Genomic DNA, 17794 nt, shown 5'->3' with positions numbered 1-17794 from the left:
AGCAGAGGTTGGCTCATTATTCACATAATCACCTGGAAAATGTGCTTCTCAGGCTTGTCCTTTGCTGTATCAAAGCCCCGTTTCTGTACCTCTCCCTTTGTGCCCCCCCTCTCCCCTGTTTGCCCCTGTGAAGGGACCAGGGATGGTTCGCACTGTAGCCCTTGCCTGTGATTAACGTGCTGACCTAGCAATTATTCACATCTGGATGGGTCTTTGTTCTACTTTGAAGTCTCTCAATGACTTGTCTTTCCCCCCACCTGTCTTCATTTTCCCCTCCGCTCCCCGCATCCCACCTCCTCCCTCTCCACCTTCTCTATTACTCCTCAGAAGTGTCAGTGGGCCCAAAATGAAATACAGGAGGGCCCAGAAATTCCTCCCTAATGGGTCCAGGTGAGCTTGGAGTGGGAAAGGGAAGGCCTAGACCTTGAAGATGACCTTTCCAAAGTGCTTAACTCAATAACAGTGTGCAACCCTGCCTCTCCCCCTCCCTAGGCCCTTGTTTATAATTGACAATGTGGAGATGGACTGGGGGCTCTTTCTTCTCTCCAAGTGTGTGAGATCTTTTAATCTCAACCAAAAAAAAAAAAAAAAAGAAAAAAAAGAAACAAAGGGCCAGGTGATGGAAGAGATAGGGTAATTGGTTAGCCACAGATTGAGGCTGGGGAGCTGTGATTCCTTCTGTGGCAGGAGAAGAGCATCTTGAACAGCATCTCTTCTCACAAGTCTTCTTTTGTACAGCAGGAGAGGAGGAGGGGATGCCTCCCTCTTGCACATTCTTACATCCAGCTACGGAGGCACATTCACCAGCAACTGGTTAAGAAGAAAGATTAAGGGTTGTGGGGCTTGGGGGAGTGGGAAGTCCCTTTGCTTTGAGGAGATTAACTTTCGAGACGAAGTAAAACACAAGGCGATAGTCTTTCAAAACTGCCTTCCAGCCGTGACAGGCAATGGTTAGATTAATTAGATTACGAATGCTCTTTTATATTTGGCAGATGGGTTGGGACAAGGTGGGGCAGGGGGCTGGGAGACAAATACTTCATTATTTTTTTTCACTACTGCTATTCTCTAATGCAACACAGGTGCTCCCGGTGTGCTGCAAAAGTCCCGGTCAGCAAAAGTCCTTCCAAGGGGTTTAGTGGACTTGGGAAACCAAGGCTGGAGTCTCACTGCTGAGGAGCTTATGGAGAAAAACTGTCCCTGGTATCAAATGAAGGGATGGGTTTGGGGGATGGACAGTTATCAGTAGCAATGATAGATACAGAAATATGAAATGTCAGAGGTAGTGTGACTAATGTTAGATTTTTTTCCTTTATGTAGGTGTTAAGTGAAATAAGTAATTAGTAAGTTATGTTACCCGAGAAATAACATTCAAAGGAGCCGGCACCCATTTCTAGCACAGAGCATGAAAAATATTTCGTTGAAACATCGGGTTTAAATTTACATATCATTTTTACGTCCATTTTTCTTTCTTTTTTTTTTTTCCCAAGACTTTCTGGAAGTAAGATGGGAAATTTGCACTTTGTTCCTGTGGGCATTGGAAATAGTAGGGACAGAAAAAAGCACTGGCTGAAGAGACATCTGGAGTAGAGCAATACAAAATGTGGTGTGAAGAGACAAATTAACAAATGTCTTACAAGGTAGTCCTGTAGTTCTTGAAGCTATCCTAATGAATCATTTTAACCATCTTGAGATGTTAAAAAATTTCATGTCAAATAAAATACCTTACTCTCCTATTATATCAAATAGATAGAACCAGACGTCTCTAATGATGTGTCTTGGAACTTCAGATGGGATGATATACTTAGGTTTGTTCTCCTTAATTGCCCATGAAGGAAGCCAAATACAACCTGCTGTCACTATTAAATCCTGAGCAACAGCTGAGCCACCACAGATTTTTTAAAGCATTTACAACTTTTCACAAACTTGAAGATGTTCCCATCGAAAACATGCTGTTTGTTGGGCATGAGCTCTTAGCTACAAGGAGTTTTGCAGATATTGATTAACACTCCAAGATGTGGGATGTCCACTGATGCTGCTATGGAGCTGAAAGGTAATGAGGTCTCCCCAGTCCTGTTCCATGAAACCCAGCATCCAGGATCTGAGTTTTCCTCCAGGCTCAAGGCTGCTCAGAATCATTCAGCTGGATCCTTTTGGTAAGGGCAGTCAGGGTTGGGGGGGCACAGCATAGTGTAAGCTGCTATGGATGGAGTTAGGTAGGCCTAAGTGTAGGCCTCATTGTATCATAAGTATGTGCAAACTGGGAAACAGCCAGACTTTGCAAGGACAGTATTAGGCTGAAATGCTAAAAAACTCAGTGACTTGCAGCAATAAAAAAACAAGTTAATGAGAATAAGAAGCTGGAGATCCAACTAGCTCCAAGTAGGCCTGAAGCTTTAACCAAAAATACTTGCACAGAGGAGCTCTGACTAATGCTCAAGATGTTTGTGAAACTGAATGCGCACAATTGCTGCATGGCAAGTGTGCGTGTAGGAAGCGTGAGAACTTGTGTAACCAAACTAGAGGACATCTAATACAGTGGGGAAGGGCATATTCTGTAGTTTAAGGAACCTACAGCTGGGAGAACTTGGCAGATTGGTGTTGGAGGGTTGCACTTACAGCTGTGTCTGTGAGAGGAGCAGAACTCCTACAATAAAATAAAGTTTTCTGTTTCAAGCCCTGTGGAGCTGTAGGCACCTTTTAAAGAAAGACACTGATGGAGCCACTTGTCACTTCAGTGGGAGCCTCTCTAGAGTGCATTACCTGCGTGTGTGTATCAGCTCTAGCACCTCTACCTGCCTAGGCCTTATTGGTCTCTGGTGGGATGAAAGGATCTATTGGAAATATCGCTCTGGACTGGTTGTACCAAGAGTGTGAAACTTTCCAGAATTCCGTGTGCCTATGGACCATGAGGTTTTTCCCTCTGGTATCAGACTTAGATGCATCCAAAGAGAACTGTGGCTCAATGGTGGGCAGGCTGTGGTGGGGAGCACCAAGGCCCCATGATGCAGCAATGGGTGAACAGCCGCTCCCATCTCTACCTGAAAAATCCTTGGGTGGAACCATACTTGAACTGCTCTGAGACACTGTTTTTTAAAGACCCTGGCTTATTTGAACCCTACAGTGAAGGAAAAAACTGAGGAAATACACTCTGGTCCCTGCTCCCTGCTCCTGGCCTGGTTGTTGCTGCCACCTCTCTTGGACGCTGGCCCGTCCCAGCCAGGTACACCACACTCTGGAGTGGACAGACACCATGAGGGTGATGGACTGAACAACATCTTCATCTTCCAGCTCCTTTAGCCTGTCATTTTGCCTCTGCTAGGTGTAAGTATCACCAGGGATGGGCCTAGAAAGCTTTTCCTAGCAGCACAGAGAAATGTTTGTCCAGCATAATGCCCCATCTGCCTATTTACAAGTCCTGAATGCTATTCATATTCAGTCCTGTGTTTGTCTCAGGGCCATATACTTCATATACTGATAGTTTTATTACATTCCCGTGAACTGAGTTGTACAGAGAGCTATGTAAAAATGTGAGTGAAAGGAAGACAACAGGGTAAAAATATGAATACCGAAGAATTTTGGCTGGGGAACTGAACCTTATGGATGTTTGTTCCTCCTACTGTGGGCTCTGGTCAGAGCAGCTGACTGAATGGGGCACGTGGGTTTCTTTGGAATTCAGCTGGCACCTCCCCACCCCGAATCGTCATTCCATGCCAGACCAGCCACATTGCCCAAACTAACCCTGAGCACGTCACAGGAGTGAATCAGTTGATATGACTTGATTATGACTGGGTAGATTACTCTGCTTTTTAAATTATTATTATTATTATTATTATTTTTCTTCTTGAACTCTTTGTTTTTAATATTAAACCAGTTTGCTGGTATCCTGTGATGACACAACCCTCTCTGTTGACTTTTTCTCTTAATTATACAGGGATTACTGTAGAATTAAAGGTGCATTTATAAGGCTTTTAGAAGGAGCCTACTCCCTGTCACTGGCCCTGAAGATGAACCAATATAGTGACTTTTATCTCCTTCCCAACCAATGCAACAAGCCTCTTTTCTCTCGAGCTTCTAAACCTGCCCATAAAATAACCCCCTGACCCCCCTCCTCCCTCCCTACACTCCTTCCTCCCGGTTTTCTTCCTGTAATAGGTCTGAAGAGGTTGAAAGGTGCTGAACTCTTGTGTGGGGAATTCAACTTTAAAGCCCCTGAACTTTTGGATTCCCTGAGGGGTGCAGGAGGAAGGAGGAGGAAGGGGTGGTGTCTTGTGCTTTAGCACCGTGACCTAACTGATACATCTCATGTACATGTCATGTCAAATGTCATCTCTAGGGCTGGGAGTACTCTGGATAACCTGTCTGGTCAGTAGGGGTGACTGAAAATACTTAGCTGCGAGCCATTGCTTTGAGAAAGCCTTGCTTTTTATACTTCCTTCACCATTTATTTATGGGTTGGGGATTTTTTTTTTCTCTCCTTGCAAAAAATCCATCAACTGTCTTTTCACAGGCTGCAGAACTTTGATGAGCAGCAAATGGCAGCTGCAAAATAAGAAAGAAGCAGTGAACTTCATTACCAGCAGTTTTGGGGGGCAGAAATCAGAAACAGTGCCCAAGAATGACAGCTGATGACAGCTCGGTCGCTTTTGCTTGGCTGGGGCTCATCAAAGAGGAAGACACTTGGCTGGGACCCCACACAGGAGCTTCAACCCTGCTTCGTGAGAAGCCACGCAGCGGTACTAGCCACATGGCCATCTGCGCATCTCACTCTCAGCCCTCCTCCCCGCTTCCCTCTGCCTTTTAGCCTCTTACCACCTTTCCCGAGGAAACTCCTGTTGATTTTCCAAAGGAAAGTGTTTAAAGGTGCCCTTGCTGCAGCTTTCCCAGGAGAGCAAGTGCTTCCTGGTCAAGGGCTCTTCGATCTGCTGGGGAAGCACCCAAAAAACAAGCAGTGGGGGATGAAAAACAGATTAATTCAGAGTAGAAATAAGGCAGAGTTGCCCCAGGAGGGTGTTTTTCAGACCACCTGCTTCTCTCTAGCAGCTCAGAAAAGCCTTGTCAGCTCAGATAAATGTCCAGTTTTTAAACAGGTGAGGTTTGGGATGTCCTTAAACAGACAGGTAAAAGATGCTGCAGTGAAGCCCAAGGACATCCAAAGACATAGCCTGACAGAGGGGTCCTTTGGCTTGTGTTGTGCTGGAGAGCAAAATAAATACACATTTCAGCCCCTCAGCCCCTTTCTGAACTTCATTGTTTTTTCTCTCAGCCATCACTGCCTGCTGAGTCCTCCTCTGCGCCTATGACTGGCAAAACAAATCAGTGCAAAGCAAGAATTATTTACTGAGAATCTTCCTACTGCCTTAGTTTCCTATTTACACTTCATGTGCCTCTTTCTTGTATTATTTTTATTTCCTTTTTTCTCTCTTTTTTTTTTTTCTTTTTCCTTCCCCTAATGGTAGTACCTTTAGGCCAAGTATCTTCACCTAGATCTATGTTCTGATGTATAACTCCTATTTAAGGCACCTAATTCCCATCTGCCCTTTGAGGGTCTGGAAATGTTTATGTGCCGGGTTGGTTTGTGCTCAGCATGGCCTGATCTTGCACAGGCAGGTCAGGAATACTGACACAGAAATAAATTTGGAGATGGGTATTACAGTCTTAGCATTGACTTTGCACCTTTCCAGGGGGAAATGCAGGTCTCCATCTCAGCAAAACTTTGCTGTGTCCTGACAGGCTGGTGGAATCAGGTGGTGGGGTTATTGCTACTAGCAGGTTGGCTAATATATATATATATGTATTTGATCAGGGTGGTGGGAACTCAAACCTTGGAAATAACAAGCATGTGAACTTCAGCTCATGAGCTTAACCCCGCTAGAGCAAGGAGGTGGCCAACAGGGTTTTATCCTGCACCACTTTTCCTGAGAACAAGCAAGTTTTTACAAAACAGCCATTTGATCACTACTTCTACACGGCAGGGATTTCCAAGGCAAGACTTTCCCTTACTCAGTGCTGCCTCTTGCCCTTTTGCCAGCAGGATACGATTCATACTTGAGGTTTCAAGCAGGAACAAGAGGCTAGATTAAGCCTTCACAGCAACTCGGATTAAAAAAGTTTGTTTTGTTTTGTTTTAAAGCGTACATCTACATTGCAAGGGAATTCCCTCGGCTTTTGATAAATGCTTTGAACTCCCAGCTGTTCTTAGGGAGAGAAGAAACATCAAAGACATGTCTGCAAAGGCTGTTTATGTACCTGAGAGGAGCAGAGCTCCATTCTTCTCCCAGGGTACATCATGAGGCTGTGAGCCAAGTGCACCCAAGCACCTTCAGCCACTACAACGTGAATTTTCATATTAAGAAGGCGGTGTTGTTTCTGGGATTGCACAGAGCTACAGAGCAGGTCTTCAACCTCAGTCCCTGCTGGACATCTGAATAACAACCCCAGTAAACAGCTTTCCTGAGCATGCCCTGCTCGTTGAGAGGTCTACGTGTACAAATTGGGGTGGGTTTTGGTGAGTGACCCGCATGCAGAAGTCATGGCCTTGGTTAAAGAAGACCGCAAGAGAAAGACGGGAACCACCTGGATCACCTGGCTGGTGTGGCTTCTCCGGGGAACCCAGGAGAATTTTCTGTTTCCCGTGATGGACTGGCCTTTTTATCAGATTTACAGAAGATGTGAAGCACTATTCCTTTTATCACTGAACTTGAAAGCCCCACAACTCTGCCCCTGTTGTCTCAGATGCATGCAGGACCTCTGCTAGGTCCTTCCACAGACACTTGAATGTATAAATATTAATATTTTGAAATGCCACACAACAACCTTAAATTGCTGAGAAAGACAACCAAAGGATGGCTCTGAGTTTGGGGCAATACCTACGGGTGAAAATAACTCTACTTTCTGCCACAGATTTCTTGGATGGCCTTGGGCGGGTCACTTAAACTCAACCATTGATTTTAAACATTGGAGCTTGTTGGTTTCCTTGTCTCAGAGAGGCTGAATGGGAATAAGCAGGTGAGGCCAGAGGGTTCAGACAGGGAAGATGCTGGGCTGTGAGGGGGCTTGGGCTGGTGAGGAGCCATCTCACTGCTGCGTGAAGGCAGTGTTCCCCCTGCAGAGAGCTGGCCACAGCTCCCGAGCCTTTGGTCCTGTGTTTTTTTTGGGGAAGGAGAAATTATTTCTGCAGCTAGGGAAACAGAAGTGCATGATTTATCATGGGGAAAATCCACAGCTTCTCCTGCTGTTGCTTAAATAATTGCTAAGGCTGTCGTGGCACAAGGTAGGAATGAGTTAGAAAACGGCATCTATTTCTTTTGAAATCAGAGCTTCAGCAAATGCTTCCTGCGTGTTGTGACTGGAGAGATGAGCTGCCCTTTTTCATTTTTGGTTCCTTTCATTTTCTCCTTTTTATTTTTCTTCATTTCGTGAGAAGAAAGTGTTGCTTGCAGACAATTAAGAGAAATCAAACTAGGGGATATGAAAGTTAAGGGATCTGATTATGCATGTGAATTACTTCCCAATTCCAGGGCTGAAATGACTGGGGAAAGGAGGAAAGTGGACAAGCATGTGGGGCTTATTGGGAAAGGAAAGGTGTTCAGGGATCTGGAGCAGGTCTGGGGAGAGATGCTAATACTGGGTTGAGACCCTCTGCTCAAAGAGCCATTGCAGAGCCATCTTGGTGTTTCCTGACACTTTTCTTTGTGCCCAGCCTCAGGGAGGGGAGTGCTGGGTAGAGTAGGGTTAATGCACAGCTTGGCAATGGGGTCTTGAGGAAAGCCTGGGGTGTGTTGAATTATTTTGCCCCTTTTCATAGGGAATGGAAGATGAAATGGTTGAAAATGAGGGGAAAGAGCAATAACCTTTGTGTTGGAAAAGGCTTAAAGACAAAAAATAAATTAAAAAAGCAAAAAAAAAAGCAAAGCAAAACAAAACAAAAAACAGGTGAAATATTCTGACTTGGAAAGGGGTTGAGGACAGGGAAAAAGAGGAAGAATGCAAGAGGTAGGGGATCCGGCCACCTGTCAGGACTTCCCAAAGCCCCGGTGACCTCTGAGATGTGTATCCACACCTGTGCTGTGCTGATGGGTGCTGACAACCACAGACTGCAGCTCACGGCTGGGCAGCTACGCCCACCACCACTTAGCAGTAAAGAAAACAATTTTTTATTCTCCCTGCCAGAATGTCTGGGTTGGGCTGTCACCATCAGAGCAATTTTTCAGGAGCAGATGCACCAGGTGCAGTTCCTTATACCTTCCCCAATAAGGTTGTACCTAAATTTGGGGTGAAGGGGAAGGAGAAAGGGGTGGGAAAAGGGTGTCTGAGTTACTTGGGATGCCTGAGTCTTCACATAAAGCATATGAAGAACCCATGTGGATCCAGGAGGTTGGATCCCGGGTGGTGGATCTGACCTCCTGGGCTTTGTGCAAGGATACATTTGTAAATTTGATGTCTTTAAATGATACATGGGGTTGCTTCATTTAGCAAAAGTCCACCCCCAAAATAAGATAAAAAACACTAACAAGGACTGTGGCTTTGAGAAAAACAAAAGCAACGTTTGTAATCAGCTAAATGAGTGGAAAGACAAAAGCTCGAAACTGGTGGATATAAGGTTGGTTAGTTTTTCCAACCATTTTAGACCTTCATTATTTTAAAAAATATTTGTTTAAAACACTGAAAAAAAATATTTTTTATAACCAAAATGACATTGAGTCTTGTTAAAGATCAGAATTTATATCTCATTCATTGGAAATGCTGGAATGAAACATTTCCATTTTCCTGTGATCACCCACAAACAGATATTTTTTTCCATACAAAACATAATGAAAAAACAAACAAACAAACAACAACAACAAAAACACAAACAATCAGAAAACCCAGATATATTGACCCAACCTTGCGATGCATTTCAGGACCAGGGATACGGGTTGGAAAAGGATGTTGGCTGAAAATAAATGAACTTTGCTGGGCTCTTGCTTTTGATGCAGGAATTACCGACTGTCTGCAGGAAAGCAAGAGGAATTTTGCTACAAAACTTTTGGGTTTGTTTTATTTGGGGACAGATATTTGGGACAGCTGGCTGCTGTGCTCGGACATCCCCAGCCCCTGCGCGGCATCCAGCGATGCCCGCCAACATCAAAGGCCGAATTATTCGCCCCGGAGTGTGACATTTGGGAGGAACAGCCCCAGCTTGGGAAAACAGCTCCAATAACCCCTGCCGCAGCGGTGGGCATGTATAGATATGCAGGAACGCGGTCCCACCGGGCTGCCCGTTATGGCCGTGGGGTTTTGTGCACGGGGTGGGATGCGGCACAGGGAGCTTATTGCCGTGAAAGCCACCCTGGCCCTTTTATATGGTCATTAGGAGACCTGAATGGGGGAAGCTGATGGGGCTTCTCACGCCTCCAGCCCAATCCAGCCAGCAGCCCCTCTCTCAAGTACCTGCTAACAGGTCGACTGCCTTTGGTCTCAGTCAGGTCCCAGCGGAGACCCAGCACCATTTCCTAGGCTAATAGGTGTGAGGGGAGCCAAGAATTTCACTCTTTTTTTTTCGGTCTTTTCAAGGAAGGCTATAAACCTCTTGTGTTCCTCCTCCTTCTCTAGGTTTGTTTTTCTGCTTCCCCCCCCCACACTTTTTTTTTTCTTTTTTTTTTTTTCCTTTTCTCCCAGGTGGTGTTAAAAGCCAACAGGCTTCTTTATCTCCCGTTCTCTGGGGATGCTGGAGCAAATCCACATTGTGGGCAGTCTGGCCTCCTTTGGGTCTTCCCAGGTCCTCACAGGGACTTTCCCCACCTTTTACTACGGCAGATGATGCCCAGGCTTGGGACAGGGTCCCCGTTAGGACAATCCTCATTGTCCTTCGGGTTGCAGGAGGCTACTGTTGAACCACTGGTGGTTGGGAGGGAGGACTGGACTGGACTGGAGCCTAGTGCCTGGCTGTAAACTAAAGCAGCAAAACCAGGGCAGTGGACATCTGATGAGCAGCCTGGCATGAGGATGGTTCTGCTCTTCATCTGGTTATTCCCAAAGTGGTTGTGAGCTGTTTTCCCAGTGCATTAGGAGCAATGAGGACCCAGGCTCAAATTTGAGTGGCAGGGAGAAAAAATCCCTCTGTGGCACTTAGAAAACCTCAAAATGTCCTCCTAAGCAACTTTTGGAGACGTTTCCTACAGAAAGGCTTAGACCTTGTAGAAAAAAAGCCAGTCAAAAACTGCTGAAGAACTTAAAAAATGTATAGTATCAGGGAAGCCTAAAGGAGTGCCTTTCTGACCTGGGTAAGGCAGGTCTCGTGACAGCAAGGGACACTCTGTGGTTGAATAAAAATATAAAAATAAACTCCTCTAACTGCATCTTTCCCCCAGAAGAGAAATAAGCACTTTCCATTTGCCCTTGGCTTCCCTCATCCATTTAGACTGGAAGATTCTCCAAAGGGCTTAGATGCTGCCTGGTTAGGGCCATGCAAGATAACACCTTTGGGAACATGAAGCCAGGGACACTGTCCCTTAAAAAAAAATCAGAAAAAAAGAGGGTGGATTCTTAGTGGGGCTTTTAAATACCATTTTCCAGCAGATATTAATGTTTTTCTTGCTTGCTGCCTGCAGAGCAGCAGATCTCACCCCGGTTTTGCTCCATGGACTGGGTTTTGGTCACCTCTGTGGAGGTGAATGGGATGGGTGGTGGCTGGGGAGCTCTTGGGGAGGCGCTGTCTGGGGTGCGGTCTGCAGGGGGTTAAATGTATTAGGGTGAATACCTGAGGAATTAATAATGATTTGCTGCTCATCGGGCAGCCTTCCTTGAGAAATGTAATGCAAGAAAAAACACGTTGGGAAATGCCAGAAAAATGCAGTGAAAGAAGGAGCTGTGTGTTTGGGGGGTGTGAAGAAGCAGCCGGGGACCTCGGCTGGGCTTGGCCAAGAAGTCTCAGTGCCTGCTGGATGGGGCCGCCCAGCACCCCCAGGGCCTGACTCTGCCCTCGGTGCTGGGAAGGAGAGGCACGACCGTGGTACAACAAGCATTCGTGCCAAGGATGGGTCATTGGCGTTCCCATCAGGGTGAAGGAGAACGATACGAGCCCAATGCAAGCTGTGCACAGTCATCATGTAACCTTCCCATCTGGGGAACTCCTCGCTGCAAGATACTTCTGTGCTATTGGGGGGGGGGGGGGTGGGGGTGGTGAAAAAAAAGAAAAAAAAAGAAAAAAAAAGAAAAAAAAAAGAAAAAAGGAAAAAAAGTAAAAATGAAAAGAAAAAAGAAAAAAAGAAAAAAAAGCTTCAGAGAATTGACAAAAGCATCTGAAAGTGGTGCAGTTTGACAACCCTTTGGTTTCCACCAGTCCCACATCGTCCTCCTCAGGCCAGCTTGGGTCCCACCACTGACTTTCCCTAAGGTGGGGCTCTTGTTAGCTTGGGACCTGCTTGCTAACATATTTCAGCCCCAAAAGACAGGACACTTATCGTGCACTTCCGAATGGGTAACTTGTAATGGCAGAGGGGTCCAGAATTGCATGATTTTTTATTTTTCCTCCCTTTCTGGATTTTTTTGAGTACCTTCCCTGATGGCTAGGCAATCCAGCAACACCAGCACAACCTGCTGCTTGCCTCTTGCTCTCTTCTTCCTCTTCTTCTCCCATGTGAAATGTGAGATCTGTCTTGGGCAGGTTGGACACAGCTGTCTGTCAGTGTTGAAGCATCCTCCTCGATAGGAGAATATCAGAATTAACTGAATTAACATCCAAGAACCTGCATTGACCTTAAAATGGAGAGATCAGACTTTAGCCCTTGGATTTGCAGAGCTGGTATCCTTCCTATATGACTTTTCTTTCAACCACGGGTCCTGTGAGAGAAGTAGGGGAAAAAAAAGCCAGGACAATTTGTGTCCATTTACAGATCTGCGGTTCAGCACTCCAGCTCATTCTCTCCTTTCTAATTGCTACTTTCTTCTCTCCGTTGGCTCCTTTGTTTCTCTCCGCAAGCAGCCGCAGCTTTCCGATGGGCCATTCCTCCATGTGCTGCAATGCTAATTATTCCTTCTGCCCTAATTGGGTTTCACATATCACTCCTGGCCACACAGGCCACGCAGCGCACAGGCGCGCGCTCTGCATTCCCACGATAAAACCTCCCCACGGACACACATGGGATAACACAAAGCCACAGGATCCGGGCGCCCAGGATCCGGGCCAGCAAAGCCTGGTCTCCGTCGTGCTGCCGTCGCTTCATAATCATGCCATCTTAATTAGAGGGCTTCCTGGGCTAGAGATCTGGTGCACCAAATTTGTCCCGCTCACGCTGGACCTAGCACTTTTTAAATTGCGGAGATCGCAGTGGTAGCCATGTCCACCGCTGCCTTTCTTGATGTTTATTGTGTCCAAAATACGTTAAGTGGAAAATGCTCAAAAAGGCTTTCCTGTTAATGAATGATTTGCAAAAATCTCCCTCTTCCAGAAGTGACCGATATTCAGTGCTGATGTCATACAACAGCTCCCATTCAGCCAAGCTACTGAAACCAGTCCAAATTCCTGCAAACTGTTAAATCTTCTTTAATTTCTCCTCTTTGTGTGTATATAAGCTGTGGGGGTTTTGTTTGTTTGTTTATTTCCCTCTTGCGGAGAGTGAGTTTTAATTTCATTTGCATGTTGGGTTGCTGCTCTTTTTGTATTGCATTTAATATATTCAGAGTGTTTGGGGAGCTTGAGGTTTGGAGAGTGAGATTGTTTCCATTGGTGAATGTGGCTTTCAGAAGAGAAATGAAAAAGATGGGGAAAATAAATTCCACAAGTACCAGCCCAGAAAGCTTTTTTTCTGTATTTTTACCAGACAAAATCAGTAAAAAGCCTGTCTTTCCTTCTTTTTATTATTTTATTTAAAATTTATTTGCTGAACAGCATTGGCTTTGATAAAAATAATTGTTATGATGGCAAAAAAAAAAAAAAAGAATAAAAATCGAAGGGTGAACGTGGACAGGTCCCAAGGAAAGATTAAGCACAAGAATGCATGAAGGCATGCAGATCCCATCCACAAATAGGCTGGAAAACCTGTGCAGAGGGGCTCGTGCAAAGCTCTCCTTGCAGAGCATCGAGTCTTGTGTGTCCGGATGGTTTTGCAAACAGGGGGCTATCCATGAGGCTGAGGGTGCATGGGACTGGGACACATCTGACTACCACGTTTTCTGACATATACAGCATTTTCTTTCTGATTCCTCCTTCCCTCTCCCCCCCAAATGTAGTGCTTTACAATGTGGCAATTCTAATTTCACCTTTTGCAGAATGAAATGAACAATATTTTAACAGTGCTTTCCTGCAGTTTGAGGAAGGATGTGAGCATGTTGAGGATGCTCCTCTCTCCTAAAGAAGGACTTAGTTTTTTTTTTTTTTTTCTTAAGGAAAAAAAAAAAAGCACCTACAGGAAGGCTCATTGCTGGGCAGGACGGGGCTGTGTGACCTAACTGGATCCGGCCACCCTGAGCTGGTGTAGTTAAAAGACACATCTTGCTCCGGCGGGAGCCTCTGCGATGGCATTTGGGAACGTGCAGCAAAATTCAGGCTTGTGGACAGCTACAAAACAAATGAGAAATATCCACAGAAGGAACCTTGAGGATTTTTTTTTTTTTTTAATGTTTCTACCCCCCAAAAAAAGACCTGGGCGAAGAGCTCATCCACTACATGGCCACGGAGGACCGGAGGATGCTCGGGGCTGCCCGGCGCTGACACGGGACGAGGGCCAAACGCCCGCGTTCCCCACCGAGCCCCGGCCCCGCTCCGAGGTGAATTCCTGGGGACAATACGAGCCCCCCCCCCGGGGAGGATTGCGTCCCCTCCCCGCAACTTGTGTGTGTGGCACAATTAAGAATTGATATGCTCGATATGAATGGGGATGCTTCAAAAACGCCTGAATAGAGCCCCGAGCCCCCAAAAACATTGTTTCCAAAGTCCCCCACTCAGCCTGGGAGGGAAAGTTTGTGTATCAATCTAGTTTTATAATAGTGTAATTTAGTGTCTAGGCCCGGGCTCTGGTGGTGATATTGTGCTGGGATGAATGAGGCGGAGGGCTCCAGGCTGAGCAAGAGCTCGAGGACCCGGCTGCCTCTATTCAGGCCAAACTAATCGGCTTCAGCTCAGCTCTCCGCCAAAGCTCCCCTCTCAGTAGTGGGTTTTTCTCTGGGTTTTTGTTACTGTTTCTTAAAGAGCTCAGCTGGCTGCTGAGGCTGAAAAGAATCAAATTATTAAAGATTTTGTGGAAAATCCAGTGAGAATGGGCCCATGCAAGAATAATAGCATTGTGCCACCGTGGGCCATTCCCAGCTTCCAGTCGGGAGAAATTGTCAACTCTGTCTTTGTTTTCTTAACCCTTTCAATGGAAACAAAATAATATTTAGCTCAGCACAAAATACCTTCTTTTTCATTTCTAATCCTTTCAGTTTTTCTTTTTTTTTTTTTTTTTACCCTCCTCCTCTTCCTCCCTCCCTCTCTCTCTTCCGCTCTCCTTCGTTTTGCTGCCTTTCCTCTCAAATAAATTTATATACCCCATATATTTGCCTTTGCCTTGCCAGTTGGCCAAAGGGGCATCTGTTATTGGGAAAGCCCCTTCTCTTTTAAACAGGATGTAAAATGGGTGATTAAATCCTTTATTAACAGTCACCACAAGAAAAAGGGAAGAGGAACGGGAAATGTTTTCTTTCAAGCTTCTATCTTTAACATTTCTTAATGGTTATTAAATCATTAATATGTCTTTCAAGGGGCTGGCTGTACAGCATGTCGTGTTTCTAGATGTCCATACATTTTAAATTTAGAAGAGGTTTTCATTGGGGTGTTGCAATGTGATTAAAGAACAAAAAGGAAACGTCTGTCTGTCTGTCCGTCCTCCATCCATCGGGGAGGCGCAGACAAGCAATTTAATCTCTCCCCTGCTCTTTTATTTAGGGGCTAAGCAGCTTTCCATTTTTGATTTTCTTGTCACTTTCTCTGCCGCGTGCACCGATACTCTGTGTGTGGAGGAGCTGCATTGTGCCGGTGCCAGGAGGAGAAGCTCCCCGGCCGCGGTGGGGATGTTGGACCAGGGCTGGGCTGCAGGTCTCGCCAGGCATGGGAAGCTTGGCTGCACCCTGGCTCTGCAGCCTGTGGTCGTACGTGCAAGGAAGGCAGAGCTGTTGCCAGCTGCTCTCTTGGTGACTGAGCCCAAGAAGGAGGAGGAGAGAGAAAAAAATAATCAGAATAAACATTCTCCATACCAGCCTGCACCAGGTGACTCAAAACCCAAGGCTAGATATGCCCCAGTGTAAAAATTTGTTTTGAGATTCCAACAGTTAGGAGGAGGTGAACCGGACGAGGCTGTAACACACCCAATTATACATTGATAGCAAGCCTGGCATTAGGGTATGGGGGGAAAATTAAGGGACAAAAGGGTACTCACTGTTCTATTGTGGGAGATCCCCCTAATCAGGATATTCTGCCTCAACTTTGCTCCGCTCTAACCTATTGACAACAGAACTAGGTCATCTTGGTGAATAGGGTAGATTTTCTGCCGCCTCACTGTCTTTGAGGCTGGAAGGGATTGTGTGTTCAGTGTTACAAACAGACCTTCTGTCTTTATTTCCCGACCAGCAGCGCGCCGCTGAACAAGGAGAACTGGACCAGCCTTTTTCCCCCGTAACAAATGGAGGGTCCCATCCAAGCTGGCCTTGCCAGTTGGCTTTCGGACAGGGGAAGCTTATTCATGTTTTTAGCCCTCAGCCAAGTTCAGCCAGGAAGCCTGAGATGTTTTAAACTGGGGGGAGGGAGGGCGAGGGGATCCAGGGCTCACTTGCCAGCTAGGAGGAGGGAGGAGTTGCATTATTTTGGTATTTTCGTAAGTTGGGTCTTTTTTTTACACATTCCCAGGGATAGAGTTGTCTTTCTGTAGTGCTGGCATAAGGCTGGCTCGGGAAGGAGGTGCACAAGGGTTTTTTTTTTTTTTTTTTTTTTTTTTTTTTAATTCTCAAGAAGATAAGTCCACCCCTGCTTGCTTGAATCACCTGCAACGGTGGGAGAAGAATGAAGGATGTGCATTGAGGTTGCTCGTGGTGAGGGAACTCGTAGGTGAGTCACCATCAGTGTAGGTGGATATCACACTATGGTCCAAAACACTAAAATGTCTTGTGATGAGCCAGGCACTGAGAAACTGTTGACTTGCCCTCCTTTGGGGAAGATGCTTTTTCCCCATCGAACCCTAGGATGTTTCTTCTCCATCTGTCTTCACTTCAGAAAAGAACTGAGGAAAATCATCATGCTTTCCATCTGGATGATGATGTGGTGTCTTTGAAAAAAAAACACTTGCACCACCTTTGTTGCTCCTGGCTCTTTTTAAAGCATGAAAACACCCTCATATCTTTCAGGGTAGATAGTATGAATTTTCTTGTCTAAGGAATATCATTACCCCATCCTAGAGAGCCCATAGACATTGGATCATGGACTTAAACCCACATTCCTAATTAGCCAAACCTGATCTCCTTATTATGAACAAGAGGATGGCATCCTGGATCCTTCTCTCCCCATTTTCAGGCATGATACAGATATATCAGCTGAAACCTCCCTAACAACCACCTCACGTGGATATTCAGGAGAGCCTGTGACTGGTCCTGTCCCACCATCAGGTGCCCCATGGCTTTCTCCACTGTGACTCCCACCACTGACCCCACAGCCACTCCTCTCCACTTCTTTTGGGCATGTCAGAGTTCAGGATGGAGGGGAAACACCTGGATGGAGCTAAGCATGGATGCCTGGTCAAACAGCGTTTGAAGAAGCAAAACCTTCTTGAGGACAGGCCTCATCCAGATGGCACCCAACCTTCCTTTTCACCAGCCTGGGGCTTAGATGAGGAGGGTCAGCAGAAGAAGGGATCCTTCTCAGTCTATCCTGTTTCTTGTGGTCATCTCTAACCATCCTCGTCTGTCTGCTGTTGGAGACTGGTTTTGGGGCTCTGCAGACTCTTGGTTTGATCCATTAGAGCTTTCCTTGAACTCTGGGATACTCATAGAGCTGCTACAGCTGGTGTTTAGAATATTGTAATACAGGAGACAATGTGTCCTAAACTTGGCTATATGCCTGGATTAGAAATTAAAGGCAAATAAGGCAGCCTAAGCTCTGGAACTGCATCAAAGGCAAAACCAGGCTAAATGGGAAGGATCCAATTTCACAGTTAAGTTTGTTAAAAAGGTGGGTGGTTGTTGCCGGTGGTGCACACGTCCCTTTATTAACAATTTAAAAATGAAAGGTCCCTGCCTGGAGATAAGTGGAGGATCAGACCTTTTCCTGGCTTCCTTGCGACAAGTAATGCTCACTCATGCTAGGTTCCTACTAAAATTGACAGATCTACTCTCACGCAGAAGGACTGTCCTGGATAAATAGAATATAATGGCAAAGATGATGGGAAAATTACAAGGATAGCAATTAATGTTTGGTAGACTCAGCACAGCAGAAAATAACGGATAAATCTATCTCTTTCTCTTTCACTTGTGAGTAGTCTGCGAATGAATAATTCCTAATCAGAAATTATTCATCTGCTTGTTCACACAAACATATTTTTCATTATGAGTAGCTTCTGAATTTCACTGTAATAAATTATACCTCAATATGAGCCTCTTGCACAGAGACTCTGCTCTCCCTGAAGCATGCACTGGAGCTTTTGCATCCTGGTTAAGGATGACAATTTGCAGAAGAGAATTTGATTGATTATTTTATTTTAGTTTATTTGGTAAAAATCAAAATGTCATCATTAAGGTGTAATTTGAGTTTGTAGGGCTTCCACTGTCACTGTTGTGATGTATATTTCACTTA

The 17794-nt window shown here is 45.5% G+C and overlaps 1 long non-coding RNA gene across 3 annotated transcripts; it reads left to right on the top strand.

Moving 5' to 3' along the window:
* Positions 1-398: 398 nt before the first annotated feature.
* Positions 399-9610, top strand: LOC308189495. 3 transcript variants are annotated; one of them, XR_013946392.1, is made up of 4 exons: positions 399-813; positions 1080-1200; positions 1488-3321; positions 4508-9610. It is a non-coding gene; the product is annotated as an uncharacterized lncRNA (long non-coding RNA). The 3 variants fall into 3 exon arrangements; XR_013946393.1 differs by having other exon boundaries at positions 399-1200; positions 1488-2153; positions 3122-3321; XR_013946394.1 differs by having other exon boundaries at positions 399-1200.
* The last annotated feature ends 8184 nt before the right edge of the window (positions 9611-17794 follow it).

Source organism: Anser brachyrhynchus, assembly GCF_964034855.1.
Source record: "Anser brachyrhynchus genome assembly, chromosome: 2".
Lineage (NCBI taxonomy): Eukaryota > Metazoa > Chordata > Aves > Anseriformes > Anatidae > Anser > Anser brachyrhynchus.
This window is presented reverse-complemented; position numbering and strand designations above follow the sequence as displayed.